General features: G+C 37.5%; 1 protein-coding gene across 4 annotated transcripts in view; it reads left to right on the top strand.

The window, feature by feature from the left end:
* Positions 1-19,319, top strand: part of PTPN4 (protein tyrosine phosphatase non-receptor type 4) — a 111,578-nt gene that overhangs the window by 10,332 nt on the left and 81,927 nt on the right. Inside the window, exon 1 of one of the 4 annotated variants that reach the window (XM_088058643.1) lies at positions 17,963-18,332. The exons of 2 other annotated variants lie outside the window; for them this stretch is intronic. The gene's annotated coding sequence lies outside the window, so the exon portion shown is untranslated. Of the gene's footprint in view, positions 1-17,962; positions 18,338-19,319 lie in introns of those variants that run through there. One more of the 4 variants, XM_014249393.2, reaches the window with a different exon arrangement.

Here is a 19,319-nt window from a genome sequence, read left to right as displayed (position 1 = left end):
GGTAATGGTACAGTGTTCATATCTGGGGTGGGGAGCACATCTAGTAGGGAAGAGTTTTGTTCTGATTGTCAGCGGGGTACTCTGATGAATAGATTTTTTTTATATTCTTGCTTTACTTTCCAGTGTTGCTGATAATTCAGAAAACCAAGCTACCAGCAGGGCCTTTTAGATGACAGTCACCTTTCCCCACCCTCACAATCTCCTAATTCCTGCTCACCAGACAGTCTGGTTCTGTATGAGAAGAAGGAGGTGTTAAGAGCTTTTTTTGTGGATTAAATTTCGTCTTGAGAACCGACTGAGAACTTGCTGCCACCAGTCCAGTCACCTTGAGATGCAGACCCACAATCCCCTCCTCACCTACCTTGCTGCATGAGCAGGTCCATGTTTTGACACTTGAGAAACATTTCAGCTTGGTGGAGATGTAGGGAAGCATGGCATGTCTCTAGTCTTTCCCTGTCCTAATGCTCAGATCGAACTTACACTGCACATTGAGAAGTGTTTTGCAGGTGATGAGGGGAAAGAGAGGCAAGCTAGAGTATGGTGAGAAGCAAGATTGCTAACACAGACAATACCATAGCTGCAGAGCCATTGATGTTCCTTTAGAATTTAAATCCTGTCATGGTGTTATCTTGAAAAAAAAAAAAGGAAAGTGAAGCTAGAACTTCTGTTGGTTCCTCAAAGTTCTTCCCCATTTTCTTTTCTACTTCTGTCTAATTCAGATTGCATTTGAGTCAGCTGCTTTCATCTTGACACTTAATGTCATTCAAGGATCCACAAAGTTAGTATGTTAATGTCTGCATTTCAGCTGACTGATAGGTACACCAAAACCTATCTTAATTTTGTCACTGCAATATGAAGCTGCTTTTAATTTCCCAGGGTGTTTGGCATTTTTCAAAACAAGATAATGGAATGTTGCTGGCACAATTTGTAAGCCTACTCTTTAAAGTTTATTAAACATGACTTTTTCTTTTTTCTTAAAACATATTCTTGCCCTTCCTCTGCTCTTGTAGGTACTTTGTAACAAATTTATAAAATGGAAGATATAATAATGGGCATCTAAAAACAGTTTAGTTAAGGAAACTTGGTTCTGCTAAAGGGCAAAAAATAATTTTAGATTTCTCTAAAAGCAAACATCCCTCTGTATTTTTAGGTTTATCTGTCTTCTGCTTTTTTTATGAAAAACAGTTTGACAGTAAGCAAGACAAACCCAGTATCTCATGTTTTATTTAACATGGTCAAATATTTGTGGGTATTATCATTACTCTTTGGCACTGCTGCTCTCAGACAGCCAACTTCAAATATATCGGAAATGTTTTGATGCATTTTGGATACAAACATACATGTTTTACATACAAACATTTGATAAATGTTTGTAATTTGTTTTGAATGCAAGAAGCAGAAATAGAAGCAGAAAACCCTCCTAGAAAATACCAAAAGGGGTAGGAGATGGAAAAGACCAGGAAACAGCAATCTGTCCAGCTCATGCAAGTAGGTGCCAGAAGACCTTAAACATGGATATAATAAAATATAGTACTGGTATGGAGCAAGAAAGAAGTTCTTGTTTGATACAGCATGATGTGTTTCCTAGTTCCCCATTGTCAGGTAATCCTTTTTATTGAATTTATTCCAAGTATATACAAGTATATATCCTCTCTGTAGAACAGGTAGTTAAAAATTTATCTTAGGGACAAAAATATAGTCCTGAATTTGAACTAAATCCTTCCCTGACCACTTTACTATGTTTTGTACTTCTCATCTCTTTCCCAGAAGTGCTTTCTTCTGCCAGGGCAGCATCTGTGAGTGTGCTTTACTCCTCCTTACCATTATAAAAAACCTGAATCTAATAGATTTAACATTGAATGTCTTAGTAAGCATTCCATCAGCTATGTATAGATAAAAATTGTGTTTCAAAGTGCTTGAAAGCTGTAATGCATTGAATTTCTGCAGTATTGTATGAAGTAACCTGAAGTCTTTCTGTTTTATTATTGTGCCTTTTCAGGTGTTTAATTTTGGTAGTGCTTGGTGTGGGAACAGTCTCTTGGCTGTTCTTATTTGACCTGCATCTGGTTTAGGAAGCTTAAAACCGAATCCAACTGAGGTTTTGCGATACTGAGAATCATGAGAGAGGACATTCATCTGTCCCGTGGGCTGTGCGCCTGACTCAGTATCCTCATATGAGGAATTCCCTCTCTACAACAGCATGACATAGTTGGATTATGTTTGTATCTTATGACCTACTAAAAATATTTTCTCTTTCCCACTTACCTTCCAAGAGCCTTTTCAGCAGAATTGGTGTATAACCACCTTGTATGCAATTTCAGTATTTTTGCAGTGAATTCTGCCTGTTTGATAAAGAAATTGTCCATACTTATGAAAGAAATTTATGTCTTCAGAAGATAGTTTTCCATCTTAATTTTTAAGAATAAATCTTGTTATTATGTTCTGAAGACACTGATGACACTTTAGGAATGTGGGGGTTTTTGCTAAATTTAAGCATGTGTTATTGGGAATGAAGTAGATCGAGTGTAAATTTCCATAAATGATTGGATGCAGGGTCCATAAGGGGTTGTGAAAACTACTGGGATCAGTAGAGGAAGCATAAATTGGATCAGAAGCTGACCAAAGAGAACCCTGCAAACGGTTGTATTCTAAAAGCATTATTAGTCATGCTCTTCAAAAATGAGTCTTGAAATTAATCCTATCTCATTTGTGTCTCTTCTTATTAAAAGCTGTAGATAACACAGAGTTGAGAAAAATTTTTAGTGTGTCAGACGATTGGATTGCACCATAAGGAAAATAAGATAAACTCAAGATTTGAGTACTCAAAAAATTAATACTATTTAATACTACAAAATCGAGTATTTTAGGCATAAGAACTTATTGAATTTAGGAGTTATGAATTGGCAAGTAGGAAAGAAATTTGGGGATGCTGATAGGGATGCAAGTAATAGCTCCCAATGGAAAGCACAAGCAAGGATAACCCACCTAAAAATTATCTATGGTTCACAGTCAGAGCAAAGTGTAGAGCAAGAGCAGTTTCTGTACCCACTTTTGCATTGGCTAGTAATCTTTATTGCTGGCTTGGAAAGCAGAAGAGAATTGAGGACAGCAGCTCTGAAAGTCTCACCCAGAGCACAAATTAAGGGTGACTGTGACTATATTGGGGAAAAAAGTTTCAGTGCAGAATTTAAAAATTGTTTGTTTGGTACGCTTGTCAAGGTAGAGTCAAATTCGTTAGTGTCTATAGATTATGTTTTAAAAAAATGTATTTATAAAGCTATTTTCTGGGAAATACCTAAGTCCTTTAGGACAGTTTCTTTTGTGCAATTCTTCCCAGACTTTTCTTTTTGCATGAGAATACAACTGGAAAGAAAAAGCATTCCATGAGAGCTTTGAAAGATCTTAATTTTAAAAAGCAATTGCATGAATTGGATTTCAACTGATAAGTTTTAGTGTCAATGTTAGAAACTCAGTTTTAACAGTAATCTATATTATATTTTGATATACTGGTATTTTGATTTACTGACCTTATGACAACAAACTGAAATAATGGCCTCTTACTTGAAGAGGTTTGTGCTGAAACTAGCTGAGGTTGGTTTCCCTGGAAAAGAGTGCTGCTACTGGTGCCCTATTAGGACAGACAAAAGGCTGATGAGCAGGAACATCTGGATCTGACTGTCAAATGAACTAATGTGGCAATACCACTAATTATACCTCACTCTGAACATTTGTGTCCTTGTTCAGATTTACAGCATTTACAGTAATATTACTATGTTTATATATATGTATATTTATGTATATATAATATTATATTGTTATGCTACATATCTATATTTATATTTATACTTAAAACTTGGGAGGGAAATAGTGGGAAACCCTTTGTTTCAGAGCAACTGATATAATTTACTAATAGTGAGGTAGATATTGTGCTTTAGAGACTTTAATACATCTACTCTATGGACCTGGTCCGACTGTATAAAGCATTTTTTCAGTGCCTACAATGTGCCTAGCTGAGCTGATCTATTTGGTTTATATGGCCAGGTTTTGGTAGCAAGGGCAGCTTCTGTGAGAAGTTGCTGGAAGCTCCCTGCAGGTCCAGCGGAGCCAATCCCTGGTGGCTCCCAGACAGATGTGCTGCCAGCGAAGGCTGGGCAGATCAGAGATGGTGGTAACGCCTCTGTGATAACATTTAAGTTACACCACAGAAATAATTACAGCCAGAGAAGAGTGTTACACCATAATGATTTTGCTTGTTAGCAGAATTTTATTTTGCAAGATATATCTGTGTAGACAAATCATGATTTATTTGGGGGTGAATTTTGTTCTTCATTTGTTTGTTTTTTGATTTTTAATAGTTTTGATCTGAATAAGCTCAGATGAGACTAAACACAAGCAGAAGCAAATTCTGAAGGAATACAATTCATACAACATACATACAACTTCATACAATTCAGTATGAAGTGAAATAAAGGCAGCCTTACAGTTGAAAAAAATGGCTTTTATTTTGGATATTGTCAGAGAAGGAAGGAAAAGGGGAAGAAAAAGTTGTGTTATCTTTTATTAATCTGGATTGAAAACTGAACATCTGAAGCCATTGGCCTTGATCTTTTTAGAGAACGCCTTTTTCTTTTCTTGAGGAAAAAGATTTTGTTGAGTAATTTTATGTATCTTAAACATCTCATGTATCAAAATAGACAGAAGCAGAAAATATCAGTATGTATGGAACATAATATTTGAACAGGTAAGAAGTGAATACATGTCATGTGATATTTAAAAACTTCTACATGACTGGGACTCCTAAGCAGTTACAACTTATGTTATGAAAAGTAAATAAAAAATATTATTTCAGTGTCAGTTTCTGTTTTGGAAAGAAAACACTGGCTTCTAAATCAGTTAAATAGTTTCTGAAGAGTTAATTTGCTCTCTGAAAGTCATCATTTATAAGCTAATAGACAAGTATAGCTAAAAATATGTAGGGATGTTCTTTCTCCTTTCCCCTATGGCCAATTAAACGTTGGCTACTGTGTATAAATGATTTTCTTCTGTAGCAATTACCGTTCCAGGACCTACACCAGTGCTTGGTAGTCACTTTCCAGAACATGTTTGCTTAGCCATGCGTAGTTAAACCCAAGTCCCCTTGGCTCTTCTCACTGCTGTATTGACTGCTATTGACCATAGCAGTGATACATCCCTTGAGCACTGTAGATCCTGTAAAACAAGGTTATCTATGGCTGTGCAGACTACAAAGTGCATTTTAAAAATGTAATTATTCTAAATGTTATGCATACTTTGGCTTTTCAAGGGAATGTATACATTCATGGCAAGAGTAAGAGTTAAAAGTTGTATTCATACATCAGAAGCTGAAGAGTATGTGTACAGGTGGGGCTGCTCCCCACACTTCTGGGAGCCCGCAGCGTTCCTGAAGGGAGGTTATTTCATCCAGCTGCCTTTGCCTTTTCAAGTCCAGTGCCACCATCTCAGTACATATCATGATCTTCTGTCACCAGGGTGTGACAGGGGTGTGTGCTCATTGCTGGTGTGGATTGATAGGTTTTTTGATTGGCATGGTGCAGCAGAAACATTCACACAACCACTCAAGATCCAGGATGCTGCCTTTAAATAGCTGTTTGAAAGAGCCAGTAATGATAGATGTTGGGAAAGGAAGGAGCAGATCCTGCTTTCTCTCTTCCTTTAACTGCTGGTGCTTTTCTGCTTTACCCACAACAGGTCTTTGGAGTCTGTCTCTGTACAGTTACATGGCATTTTCAGGTGGGAGAAGATGGATCAAGCAGCTACATAATCAACTTGGCCTTGCTTACCTGCTCCCTGCTGCCTGAGCTGAAAGCTTTAAGCCAGTTATGTTGGATGCACTGGCATGAAACTCAGTGCACAACCTCTGTATTTCCATTCATCAGAATAGCATTCTTTGTCTTTCATTGGTAAAAGTGACAATCATTATTTGCAGTGTAAGTTTATCTATTTGGACTTGGACATGTGCAAGATAAGAAAAATAATTGTGAATTAAAAGTCTAGACTCCATCAATATTTTGGCAAATGGTAAAACTGAGAGCACAGTAAGAAACATAAGTGAAAGTTCTGATGCAGAGACTAGTAGGAAAATGTATTAGCACCAATTACAACAGTCTTTCTTTTTGGAAAGGTCTGCCAAAGTCATTGATGAAGATAAAATCCAGTCTTTCCTGTGGGTGTGTGCCAAAGATGATATGCTAAAGGAATCATAGAATTTATGCCAAGTTCTGTGGGTTTTAAGAATTGCTTGTTAACTAGAGGAGATTTTTTTCCTTTGAGTTGCATAAATTAACCTTTTTTCTAACAATTCATCTTTTGTTTATGTGTTACTGTTCCTTGTTCATTTGTACTGTCATCGTCATTCTCCCTCCACCCCTTATGCACTAGTCACTTTTCATACCACAGGGAGAAAAATTTTGCATCAAAAGGGCTGGCACAGCACGTGCTGCAGATAAGAATGGGAGCATGCTCTTGGATCAGATAAAAGATCTGGAACTCAGTAATCCTGACAGTGATGAATAATATAGAGAAGTACGAGACTCGTGTCCTGTATACAGTGAATCTTCCTTGATGTAGCCACATACAACTGATTATAAATCCATTCTTCTTTTTTTTTTTTGTTTTGGTTTGTGTGGTTTTAACATGTAGGAACTGATAGCTATAACTTTTATTCTGTGGAATATTTAACTATTTTTAAATGTTCATGGTAAACCCAAACACAAAAGCATTTCTGGTGTCTTTCAGTCAAAGAAATACTGGGCTGAAAAAGGAAGGTACTAATGTGTTATCTTTTAAATAGAGTGCATTGTATAAGCTTAGTGTTCATTTTCTGAGCAAAAGAAAGAATGAGCATAAATTTGAAGTTTTGAGGATCATGTTGTTGATACATATGGATGTAACTATTATAAAAGGCTTTATTCTAATGCCAGTACCTGATAAGAACAGCAAGAGATGTATGACCAATGTGGGCTGCTGCCACTGACTCACTGTGTAATGACAGGCAAATTACTTGGTTTACTGCATCTTGTTCTATTCCTTTATAAATGAGAAATAGTTTCCCAGTAAAACTTTGAGATCATTGGATAAAAGATTTTTTTTGTACGCCTACTGCGTATATAAATGTGAAGATAGAAAGTGCAGCAAATACCAGGTTCTGTGCAAGTCTTTTACCAGTACAGACACAGTAGGATGAGTCTTGTTGCTCATTATGGATTGTATTAAGCCATGTTGTACTTTTGAAGACCTGCTAATGCACAAACAAAAATAGGGGTTTAGGTCAGATTTAGCACTTCAGGGCGTATTCTGTTCAGTTTCTTTTTGTAGTTAAGTATAGCTTCAATAAAACTTCTCTGGTGTCTGCATTGGTAACTACCATTCCGTTTTGTTTGATACGCCAGACGTTGCACCGCCTTCAGATGAAACAGTACACGGAGCCCTTTAGAGTAGTTTTCTGTCAATCTCTATCACCTCTGTCATGTTATGTCTTTGGCTGCATTTTATCACTGAATTTTCATAATGTTTGGGGGAACCTGACCTTTTCAGCTTTGTCTGAATTAACACTATAATCTTAATCTTTCCCCTGGCACCTCCTGAAACAAAATACAAATTAATGGTTCAGACACCATAAAACAAATCACATACCATTTGTTTCTTCCCAAGGATTCTTCATTGTTATTCTTTGCTGTATTGTATGCAAGTCCTTGTGTGTTCCGTGGTGAAAGGGACTTAAATAATGCAGGAAATTTTAGGGGAGGTCTGTAGCAGATAAGTAGGGGAATTATGCAAGTTTCAGGTATATATGTTTTATGATTTGGATAAACATAAAAAGAAAGGCATTATTTCAGCACTGACATATGGAAGTTAACAGGTTTGATGTGTGCTTTGTTTTTTTTAATAAAGTCTTACTGTTATTGTGGTAATCCATAAGTAGCTATGAAAATAGTGGGGAATACATGAAATTTCTGGTCTCCAGTGCTTCAAAGAAGAATGTGCTGTTGTCTTTTTTTGTGATTGCCCCTGTTTTTGCACCTTCATCTCCTTTCATTCCATTTGCCATCATTCTTAATCCCTTTTTAATTTGCTCACTTTCTTAGGTATTTTCATCACATATATGCTCACTTTAGTTTCATCATTTAAAAAAAGAATATCCCATTGATGATTCTAGCTATCATCCTGTATTATCTGGTTGTGTTCTGCCCCAGATTCAGTAAATACAGTTTTGAATTTATCTTCACATTTTCCTCACCTTTTCACTATTTTCCACCCTTTTGTTCTTTGCTTGAAATGGCTTTTAACAAAATGAATGTGTGAATGATATTCACTTGGCTGGATGCTAATACCTTTACTCCTTTCCTTGTTTTGACCATGAAGGAAGCCTTCCTCTCCTCATGGCCACCTGCTGCCCTCCGTGTGCTGCTGTAGTGCTTTTGCCGCTGCACAGTGAGTCATATTGGGGAATTGGTCTGACTGAAGAATAATTTTGCCAAAATTGTGTTGCTTATTTCCCCACTCTGGTTTACCATATGGCTGTACAAATGGCTATGTCAGCAGTAGGGAGAAGATGATGCAAGGCTGGAAGCAAGAGGCCAGACTCAGGAGTGGGTCAGGGGTGCTGTGTTAGCTAACACTGCCAGGTTATGTCAAAATAAAAAGAGTTTGTCAGAGTAAAGTCTAGTTGTCTGTGATATTATCACATCCTACTTCTGGAAATCCTGATCTCTCCTGCTTTTTTGCCTTAACCTCTCTAACTCTCCCCCTTCCTATTTAACATGTTTTCCAAAGCTCCTTGTTTATCTCTTTCTTAGAACAAGTGATCAATAACAATATCAGTAGAAAGCCTCCATTTCTCAGTGTTCACAGGAGGTGGAGCCTGTTGCCCTCAGGATAGGTTGAAAACCTATTTGAATCATTTGTGTAGGCATCATTAGTTAAACCCATACTGTCATTTGTACATAGCCATAAAATAATTACAGTGAGGTTTAGACTGATAAGCTGTTGGTGTTAGATATGTATAAGTACAAAAAAAATTATTTAAATCAGTATTTGTCCAAATCAGTACAGTATGGTACTGATTGCTTATTGCAAAATTTGAAAAAGTTAAGCCATTTTGGTAGAATCAGTGCTAACAAAATAAATGTAATGCAACCTAACCTGTTTTCATAGTGTCTTTCCAGCAGTGACTGCATATCTTAACAACAAAATAGTTCATGTCCCTGAAATCAATCACAAGATGCTCTTGGCGAACAAATGCACTAAATAATGCCTTCCTTTTTCTAAGTCTGCAGAGATTCACTCCATTACTTTGCAGTCAAGTTATTAACAAGCAGCATAAAAATGTTTGGTGTTTTTTTTCTTGTTTCTATGTTTGTTGAGCAATGTTAGTTTTACTGTACAGCTATTAAACTCATGCTGAAATGGTGAAATATACATCTGAATTTAATTACCTGTGAGTATGGTAATTTTCAAACCTGAACTTAGGTTAAAATGCACAAAAAATATTCATTCCCTTATAAATCAAATTCTGCATACTCCCGTGTAAATAGACTTGTTCCAAGCCTGTATGTAATGGTGTGTCTGCATGTGTTGAAGTCTCAAAACATCTCAGCTAATGTAAAAGTATCTTTGTGTTTTTCTTGAAAATTCATGTGTATTATGCTTCCTCTATTCCTGTACTTATTTGAAAAAAAAAAAAACCAAGAGAAAAAGTGGCATTGTTTAATCAGTGTGATACACACCATAGAAATAATTTCTGTGGCTTGGTGTGTACAACCTTTCAGAAAGGAAATCTGTTAGTTAACCTCTGGTCAGTCATATAAGCTGTAGTTCATTGTCTAAAAAGAAGTCTGTTGCCTTCTTTCTGGCTATCATAATACCAATTTTTGACTTTTTCATTTGTTTCTAACACAAAAAAATCACTGTTTGGTTCTTTGAAAGATTGAGCTATGAAATAAAACAAGAATCCGAGCTTAATGCACTGAAACAGACATAAGCTCACTCAGGCTACATGTGATCATTGCGTATTGGGTTTTTTCAGTAAATAAGTCACTTTACAAAGTTTAATACCAGGAATTGATGCACTGCCCTGATGAATGTGAACCACCCAATTCCAGTGTCTTGAAGTATAATCCCAAATTGGAAATGGAAAGCAAACTGTCTGTGGCATATAAGATGTAAAATAAATACGACATTTTGTGCGTTCCTCTCTAGATCTTCTCCCAAAAAATATGCTACGGCCTTATTGTGTGTACACTTGGGAATCTGATGCCCATGTCATCAGGCTGGCAGCACTCCTCTGGGAGCTCTTTCCATCACCCTCCTCCTGTTCTCCGTAGTTGTGTAATGTCTTTTCAGCCTGTATCAGTTCTGTATTGCTGGTGTCTGCTGATAACATGGATCCCAGTGCCGGCTCTTTTCCATAAGCCCTTGAGCACTGTTCTTTTTTCCCAATTGAAAGGAAGGCATGATCTTCATTCAGGAGTTGCTCTCATATTTCTCAGGTAATACTTTTCTTGAATTGCTGCCAGTGGAGATAGTGGTTGTGTTCTCTTTACCTAAATGTTGCTGACAAATTTTCAGCTATTTGTCTCCTGTTGCCTTGCCTAGATTTCATATGCATTCCATAGATGGTATGTTTTTATCTGTAAATGGTCTGAAAACAGGCATTTAAGTAATAGCTCTCTGATCATCTTTAACTCTGATATAGTTACTCTGGAAAGCAATTTTTTATTCTCATAAACTCTCAATCATATTCAGTAGAAAATTGAAAGAAACTTCTTAGTGAAGCCAACAAAACAGGAAAACAAGCTAACTATGAAAGTGAATTTTAGATAAATGTTCAAACACCTACAATTTTAACACTTTTCTCATCCCTTGTGCTTGAGACTAAAAATTCATCAGTCCATGGGACTGCAAGATGAGATGTAAGAACCAGATTTGTAGTGGTATTCAAACTTGCTATGTAATGGTGGCATGGCTACTCCTACTCCAGCTACCGACATCTTCCCATATCATGTTTCAGAGGAGTATTACAGTAATCTTACAAAGTAGCTTAATAGAATATATAGTGGCAAAAATATTAATGGTGGGTCATAGATTTTTTTGAGTTATTTTGCCATGGTGGCCACCATGTGACAGAGATGTACATGTAGTGTAGCCTATATATCTGTTAAAAAACAAAGCCTACCACAAAGTACGCATAAACTGTAGGTTTGGGTGTATGTGCTCTGGATTTCTTATTTTGGATTTCTTGAGAGCTAGATGAGATTTTTCTGCACTTTCGTGAGCTCTGTCAGCACTTGTTCAGTCTAGTTGGCACCTTTTCATTTCTCTCTGTTTTTTTCAGCAGATTTTCTTACAGAAAGGCGGATGATCTAAGACTGTGAAGAAATTCTAATTTGTGTTTCTCTTTATATACTTCCAGAGGACAGATGGACACGTCTGTTATTTAATAATGCTTATGTTACATCCTTCATGAAGAATCAGAATAGCTCATAGCAGTCTGCCTGCCTGTCAGTAGCAGACACAGGCTTCTTGTTGATTTTGTGTTAAATAACAGGGATTTCTGCTCTCTGGGCTCTAGCTTTAAGAATTTGAGAGCAGCAAATTCTGAGATGGGCGCTGTAGATTCTTCATACTCTTAGCTGCTGAGAAGCTCCCTCAAAGACTTTTGGGTGACCTGGTAAATATACTTTAATAATGCTGTGCTGGTTCTTGGAGAGCGAGAGCTACTTTCCATGAGGATAATGTGATGGTGGTGGTATTAATCTCTTTACCATTGGCTTTCTCTGTGATGTACATAACATCATGCTCATTATTCTTAAAAAGTTTCCAGAGCATCCTGACACCAATTTCTGCATCTGGAAAGAACAAGCCTTGATACGTTTCTCTCTTCTGAATATTCAGAACTGAAGAACCATTCAGATACTCTTCAGCTTGAAACACCCTGCCAGCAACTAATGCTGAGGGAGTCATGGTTCATGGCACTGGCAACCCAGTGTTCCATGGGCAATGCATATTCCTGGCAGTTCGGTTTTTGTGTGATCCATCTGGAGCTGCATCACTTCTTCTCTGGTTTCACAGACTCCAGCTTCGGACCCGCGAAGTCTGACTTCTGAGGAGAGGACGTCTTACAGCACTGGACAAAGCCAAAACTTGGCAAACCTTTACTGTACTGTAAAGGGGCTCATTCATTTGTTTGTTTTTACTCTCTTTTCTTGGAGCTACTGAAACATTTCTAGCCAGGGGTCACCAGGATCTGCTTCCTGTGACCTAGGGAACAAATTGTATGTTGTTGTCTCATCTTTCCACAGAAGATACTAACAATTTAATGGTATGTTATCACTGGTGTTAGTGTGCTGACAGTTCTGAGACTCTTGAATTCTCTTGTTGTCATCCCATTTCAACAACTGCATGGTTGTACCTAGGTGACTACTCCATATGTGTCTATCCATGGCAACAGACACTTGCTCAAGTGTACTTGTTCTGAAGTCAGTATTGCTAATCTGCTGGTGTAGTGGCTGGAGTTCAGAAGGTCCAAGTCAATCTGGACTTTGTCAGACAGTGTTTTGCATAATCATAATGCAAATGTAGTGGCTTCAGATCTTGTTTTTTTTTTCTGTTAAAAAATGTAGTTTCTATGTCTGTTCCCAGGTTTAACCTGTAATGAGAAAAGAATACTTTCCTTTTTGTGAATTTTTTTGCCCCTTCATAATAGGGCAAGCTTGTTCATCTCTGTCAGTGATCCACTGATTGTTTCAGAGAAGACATAACTGTGAAAACTGAACTAAGAAGCCAGCAGTTTTGGTTTGGAGCTCTGCACTTGGTGAGCCTTGCTATTCTGGGCTGTCTTGTACATCTTTGTTAAGAGGAAGCTTGTTGCTGACTGAGCTTACCAATGCAGTTTTGAAAGTATTGAATTTCCTAAGGTCCCAATTTAAAGTACTTACTGTAGTGAAAGACCTGGGTCACCAGAAGAGCCGAGTGATCTATCATACTCTGATGCGTGTCTCTTGCTGTTTAGAGAGGTGGTGCCTGTGTCTCACTGGTGAGTGTGGTGGCTATTGCTTGTGTGATACTAGCGTCTTCTTTTTTGGAAAATATATTTTCTGAGCATTTCTGGGAGCTTTGTGTCCTCAGATAAACACAGTACCACTGTTCAGAGAGACCCTTCCTGCAAACCAACATTCCTTGCTTCTGCCTGTGGCCCCTGCAGCTGCTTCCAGGGGACCTGGGCTGTGCTGCAGAGTTTCCAGCAGGGAAAAGTGCATGTGAATAGACTTGGAAAGTAGCAGAAGCCAGTTGCCTGGTTTTCTTTGTTAATGTGCACATTCCATATCCTGCCATATGTCCCTCTTCTGTAGCCTTTTAATTCTGGGGTGCTATAGATGTAAAGAGCTTGGGGAAGCTGAGTTTAATTGCAAAAGATTGCCTAAAGAAGCAGGTGTGAGAAAGCCATTTGGGCCTGACTGCAGGGGCACATGAATGAACAGACTTTTTAGACACAGTGCCCAAGAGGATCAGTGCAGATGTGCTGACTCAGAGAGCTTGTTGCCTTTTAATGCCATCTGCATTTGTATGTTGGTAAATTGTTCCTTCTCAGTGCACTTTGTACAATATTTTCCCTGTAAAGAAAAAGATGAGTGTAATCTTCTATCATCTGAGTCTCTCTTCACATTTAGAATTGTAGAATTGTTTAGGTTGGAAGGATCTCTCAAGATCATCAAGTCCAACAGTTAGATATCCAAGTCCAGCTTGAGAGATAAAAAGCTTTGTTCTCTTTTTACATATCAGAAAACTTAGCTACTGGACTTATTCATGTCACTGTCAACATGTTTGTGCATGTTGAGAATAAACTTGTACTTAATCAGTTTTCCTTCTGGGTCTTCTGTTCTGAAAGTCTTTTTAAAGGAGGTTGTCCCTAAGCATTACAGGCTTGAATAGATTTTGTTGGTGAAGATGATAGAATAATAAACCACAGATTTAAGTCAAATTGTATGCATGTAGGAGACTGTTAGGGTGAAATAACTTGACTCTTCAATTTCTTAATGGATTTTTGTAATGCTGTGGAAATATTTCTGTACGGCATGTTAAAATGTGTGAAATTTAAAAGCCTTTTAATGACTTTTGGTAATGCTGCACAGGTAATTATGTTGCCATCTATCCCTTCCGTTCATAACCACATGGAAAGCATCTCAGCAGAATACATCAGACACCTTTGCTGTTACTCTGACTATGGCTGTACCTGGCATCTCTGTATTAACCTTGGGAGCACCCTTGGACATGGCTCTTGTCTCTTGGCTCCAGTTTTTCTTGCCTCCAGGTGGAACCTGTTTGATTTTCTGTGCATTTTAAGGACATTGTTGAGATTTCTGTTGCTGTTTCATCTTCTGTATCCACCCCAAAGGAGTAAACCATCAAGTAAACCAGAGGAAAGTTGAAATGTGGTTAGAGAAATGGACAAAATGTGATAAAGGAAATTGATCAGTTTGAAGGGGGACTGTTAGCACCTTGAGAAGGAAAGAACATACCTGGAAGAGATCTGGAGTATTTGCAGGAAGTGAATAGTACAGAACTGATGGTTTTGGTAATGAATTATTATTACCTTTGTAGGTTCAGCATGGCCTGTGAATCTGACCCATGTTTGTGCCTGCCTTTCCAGGGAAAACAACAGGACCAAGAGCCAGGCTATTTTAAGATTACTTAATTAATGTATTATTTAAATTATCTAATGATGCCTGATGAGTTTTAAAGGTCCCCATTTAAATGTCCAGGAACATAAACTTAATAGTTTTATGTTTTATATTCAACTTAACAGTGTGCTATCTCCACTGTCCATTATCTGTTATTTCTGTCAAAAATCACAACATACTTGCTAAGACAAAAAATCTTGCTTTTCATGTCAAATATTTACAGAAGAATGATTCTCCAAGGAAGACTGTGTCTTTATAAAAAAAGAAAGTATATTGAAAAGAAATGTATTTTTTATATTATCAGCTTAATGGGCTTGTTTTTGACCATAATGGTATTCATAAAAAAACCTCAAATATTCATTATTCGATCTTGTTTTCATTTCTGTCTAAGTTTGTATTGATACCTTTGAGCTTTTTAGTGTCACTTAATGAACTTTGAACATAAGCAAGAATTGTAGTGGGAAGTCTTAAAACTGTATTTTTTCCTTTATATAAAACATAAATGTGTTGAAAAAGCTCTTTTAGAGCTTTTGGAAAACTAAGCCAGAATTTTCTCAAAACTTGCTTCATTCATTATATTTGAGGTTTGCTTAATGAATTATTCTTGTAGGTAAGATTTCTCATTTGTTCAACATAGCACTAGTGGTGAATTATCACACCTGATCTAATGGTGACATTTCTTCTAAGGGCTGCTGATAATTTGGGGTTGGCCCAGGCTGACCCCCAGGTTGAATTCAAGATATTCCTTCCTTTGACCATCAACAGCCTCTGCACATGGCATTATTCAGAGGGCAACACTGGACAGATAGTCATTTGTGCTCTGTACTTTGAGAGGTTGTGGCTTTTTTTTTGTCTCCCACAGTAGCTTTTGTTCCCTTTTAGAAAAGCAAAATAAATCTGTTCCTGAGTGTTGACTGTTGAGCAGAAAAAAAATGTTTAATGATGGATTTAAAGAAAAGGTATTTAAGGAAGTGGTGATTGTACTTGCTGGCAGCTTCCCTTCCACTGCTTTTATAGACAACAGCCAAAAATCTTTATTCTCCCCTTTACCAAAAGGATAAGAAGCTGGGTTACTTGGGTACATTCTGCAAATCTTTTTCTCTGTAGGGACACTTACATTTATAATTTCTGTCAAGAGAATTGCAGTTTTTTTGGCTCTACAGGCTTGGAGGAATGTCAGAGATTTGCATCTCCACAAGGCAGTTCACACAGCAAGTATGGATCATAGAGATTGTTGAGAGCTGAAATGCTGGGCAGAAACTTGTCTGCTGTCTAGTCCTTTGCCGTATTTGTCTTGAGCCATAGTTATACCTGAGGACGTAGTTATGCCATAGATTTAAGGACTGCAGCACAGTTTCTGTGCTTCGTTCTGACTGAGGAGTTATTGCCATCTTTCACAGTGGTTTAACATCAGCATGTCTATATAAAGCTTGTATGAATTTTCAAATGTTGCAGGTCCACTATCATGAAAGTACATTGACTTGTGTGACTGAGATGCTTCTCGAGTAGCTTTGGAGTCAGAATGTTGCACCTTGTATAAAAATAACAAATAGGGTACCAGGGTGAGTTTTACACAGTGTTTCTTACTCTGTAACTGCAGATCGGCTTCTTGAAGTGTGTACTCCTTACATGCTTTTGGAAATCATGAGATGTTTGTTTTTTGTTTCAGATTTACATTACCTTTTTATTTTGACTATGAAGTTCCTTTCTGGTATTTATAGTGTGCAAACTTCGCTGCAGACAGGCTCACTAATCCTTTCACTGGGTCTCTGCTGTCAGGTTTTCATAGGCTACCACATGCTTCCAATCTTTGTTATGAATTTGAAACAGAGAGACATCCAACGTAATTACACATTATTACGTACTTTTTCAGTAGAATGAAAGGAGAACTGAGAGCACTGAGGGAATTGGTTCAAATCTGTCATTCAGCCCTGCTGCCTTGCATAGCCTCTGGCTCAGCAGAGGTGGGGCTGGAGTTGAGCTCTTGCCTGGGGCAGCTGAGAACTCCCTGCAGGGAAAATGGAACAGCCCTGCAAACGTCTGGTTTCTAACAGCCTAGGGGCTCTAAGTGCTTCTGTTCTCTTACAGTAATCTCTGTTAACTGCAGTATAGTGGAAGAGACTGTCCAAATGCATTTTTTGCTAAGCATTTTGTAAAGCCGCTGTCTGTTGAAAGGTGAATTATTTTGCATACAAGACTCCTAAATCGAGTATACAACTTCAGTCCTTTGAGTTCAAAGAGAAAAAGAATGCTATATCCTTAGTTTCATTCTAGTGGGAAAAGATTGCTAAAGACTAGAACATGGCAATCTCTCCTGTGTACAGCTGAACAGTAAAGTACCATAAGTTCATTTTTAACAGTAGTTTTCTGTGCAAGTACTATGATTCTCTGGCATAGAAAGCTAAATTAATCACTGGATTAAGACAACTTCTGAGAGCAACTATTGTGGTTGGATTATTTTATTATGAAGAAGTAGATGTCACTTGTAGGCAATATAGTAGAAAAGTTTATTTGTGTTACACAGAGTTTAGTGACTAGATATGTAATTGTCCCTGACAGCATGGTTTTCTTAGAATTAGGCTTTTTTGAGAAATAAAAAAAAAATTGGTCTGGTCTTTCATACCACAAGTCGGAGAAGATTTGTAGTGATGATGTGTGGACTTCAGTATTGAGCTGTGGTTACAATCAAGTTGGCATTTAGAGTTGTGCTAGGGGAAGAAATCAAAACCTGAACTTGCCTCCAGCCTCTTGGCTGAGACATGAACTTTGTGCTCTCAGCTGCGGCACTGTGAAAAGGCTTGGGGTGAGGATTTGAACCATACTGCAGTTTTAGTGCCAGAACATACTTTTACAGGGTCCTTCCAGATCTCTGCTTGTCTTTCAAGGAAGAATAAGAGGTAATCTGATTCCTGTCAAGGACTCATCAGGGCTGATGGGCCCTTCCCACACTGGTTTGTGGCAGGACGTGTGTGCTTGTGTCCTAGCAGGGAATCAGTTTGGCCAGATGAAATAGTTCTTGGGAGCAGCCAAGAACTAAGTAAATGCAATTGAAAGCCCTATGACATGCAGGTGATTAAACTGCATTTGAGGTTCTGCTCTTGCTTAGAGGTGGTAAATACATGAGAGAAAACATAAATAGCAGTGTGATTAAATAGTAGCATGACATAAAGCCTATATATAGCCATTTATAATTTTGTAGTACTTTCTCCTTTTAATAGCCATTTGCTCTTTGACTTCAGCACACACAAACTCTCTATGTGTGGGTTCATTTACTCTTCTTGGTAGTGTTTTATTCCACTGGAGTTGTCATGTTTCTGTTATTTATTTTTAGTTGAATAACTGGTTTATGCCATGGTTATGTGCCTGTTTTTTCAGCGGATGTGAAACTTGATACTGAACTGAGCTGATATGATAAACAAGCATTAAAGCCTCTGTGTCTTCCTGAACATGAATGCATTAGAGGAGATGGTAGAAGTTGTTTTCCTTCTAAAAATAAACTCAGTAAATAATAGAATAATTCAATTTAATTAATCTCGGACCAACCAAACTGAAAGATTATTCTTGCTGGTTCTGAACGGCAGCTGATTATAGAAGTTTCCAGCTCCAAGCAAAATGGTCAGGTAACTTTTTTCACTTGATTTTTTTTTAAAATGCAAATACACTAGATGGCTTTTTCTTTATAGAAAATATATACCCTGTACCTGATGTTAGTAAAAGAAATTTAACTTTTAATAAAAGGTTTGAAGTTGAACAGATAAGATGTATAATACAGAAATATAGTTTGTCAGTGAATTTTAGTTTCACTTGAGTAACATGGTGTCTTCATTTTGGAGCTGTAGTGCATTATAAACTCTGTCTTTTTAGCTTTTTAGCTCTCCCGCCTTTTCCGCTTGTATACTGCAACTTTGTGCCTTTGCCTTTTGGATTTAGGAATGTAGGGGTTTCTGCTCCCCACCTCCCCGCCACAGTATATTCATAGTTAGCCTTGACAGTGTTATGTTGCTTTTCACACCATTAATAGTGTCTGCTATTTTTGTTAAGTTAATTTTGTGGAAACTGTCAAGTATTACTGTGTAATTATATGAAGAACAAAAGCTAAAAGGAAGAAAAGAGTCATATTCAGAAACAAAAAAAAAATAAAACTTTAAAGGTTTTTTTGAAATTTGGTTTGATGAACCCCGGTAAGAATTACAAACTTTTATGTAATTTTACATCTTGTCTTTCCTCTTGCATTATGTTTTCTTCTTACAAATGCTTCTGTAAATTGTCAGTTTATTTTCAAGAGAAGGAAATAGATCCCAAAAGGAAAGTATTTTTAGATACTCTTAGAAACAAGCATGAAGATCATTTATCTTCTTACTTGTTTATGTCCAAACTTGAGTGTAGTTTAACAATTTTCAAAACTCTGAATGCATGAAGATGAGTGCAGGGAGCCTGCAGTCTGCCTTTAGCATTTAAGCCTGTCATAACCCCTGACAGGGTGGACTGTCAGTTCTCTACAGTACTGACTCTTGAGGTCAGTATGCTGCAATTTTGGAAAACTTTTGATTTGGCTCAAAGTTTCACTTTGTAAGAAGTACAGATACAATTGTTATGGAGGGG

Source organism: Pseudopodoces humilis, chromosome 8 (genome assembly GCF_049639895.1).
Source record: "Pseudopodoces humilis isolate 2021_Gansu_Grassland_sample_001 chromosome 8, ASM4963989v1, whole genome shotgun sequence".
Lineage (NCBI taxonomy): Eukaryota > Metazoa > Chordata > Aves > Passeriformes > Paridae > Pseudopodoces > Pseudopodoces humilis.
Note: the sequence above shows the minus strand (reverse complement) of the source record. Positions and strands in the feature narration are given on the sequence as shown.